Raw genomic sequence first — 1,475 nt, forward strand, 5'->3', positions numbered from 1 at the left:
CACAACCCCATGAGGCATACCTGCAACCCCACTCAGGAGTGTCCCCAGTGGAATGTGGGAAGGGACAAAGGAAAACAGGGTACCAACATAGGATGTATCCATATGAACTATGTTGGTGTTGTTAATAATAATAATAATGATAATAATAAACATTAAAAATTAAGATTGTTGTATTCCTGTGGGAAAACCAAGCTGTATCTGAAACACAGAGAGTGTGGGTATTATGTATTAAATATATAAATTTATATATGCAGGCAAAATATGCTAACAGTTATGGAGAAACGTTCATTAATTGTTAATAACAAAATTAAATCACCCAATTTGAGTATGATTTAAGTCCTACAATAACAAATACATACACACTGTTTTTGTGAAAAGTATTGACCTATCATTTGGGCCACTTAGGGCCTCTTATCATATGTACATAGAAATTGTAAGGCACATAGACAGTACGGAATCTGGCATTTTATCTCCTTTGCTTGTGTTACCTGATCACCTCTGTATATAAGCACATTGGAGCAGAAACGTAAGGTGCTATTAAATCTGTATTTGCTTTGTATTCTAAGTTCAGCCAAGGCTCTCATTCCCCATGTGAGGTTAAGGCTTTACACCAGAGCAGAAACAAACATGACCTGATAGCCAATTTATTTCACCAGAAATAGAGACAATATTTTCTGTTATTAACATAATTATGAAAAATAAAGAATGATAATTCCTTCCCCTGTCACATTCCCCTTTACAATTCCACTCTCCATCATATTCACTCACCTGCTCAAATAGTCTTTTATTTTGAGGTCATCATCATTTCCTCCTATTATGATTGTCTTGCATAGGTAGTGCCAGGCACTGCTAGGTCAAGGATATCCAGGTCCTTTTGTGTCTTGCAGAATTCATTTAAAATAGAGGCACTTAGTCGCTGGTACAGCCAGAACTGAGGGAATAGTAACTGCATCACATGCAGACAGAGATTCATTCATTACAGATTTTTTAAAATATTGATTGAAAACAATAAGAAATACAGCTGGGCTAAAGTAATGGTTTTGTGTTACAGGGCCAGGTGCTTCCTAGAAAGCTTAATGGCCTTAATCTAATTCCTCTGCACACATATAAGACGGAAGAACCAAGTGGTCCATGCATCTAGAAGACATTTGCAGGAGAAAGAAGCCCTGGCATATCCTTTTTTCTTTCTCTCTATCTCTTATTTTCTCTCTTCCTCTCTTCATACATAAATAATAAAATATTTTTTCAAATTATTTGCATATTTCTATAGAAAGCACGGGTAGCATATACTGTTGTTGAGAAATAGACATTGAAGACTTAGATAAGCAAAATTAGAAATTGCTGTTGTTTACAAATAGTCTTAATTTACTCTGACTATCAATTGTTGTAAAGGAACTCCTTGATAAATAGGCTTAGTGCACTTGTCCACAACTGAAAAAAATGGCACTCCTTAAGGCATGGCTTGACAAGACTCT

This window comes from Jaculus jaculus (genome assembly GCF_020740685.1).
Source record: "Jaculus jaculus isolate mJacJac1 chromosome Y unlocalized genomic scaffold, mJacJac1.mat.Y.cur SUPER_Y_unloc_3, whole genome shotgun sequence".
NCBI classification, from domain to species: domain Eukaryota; kingdom Metazoa; phylum Chordata; class Mammalia; order Rodentia; family Dipodidae; genus Jaculus; species Jaculus jaculus.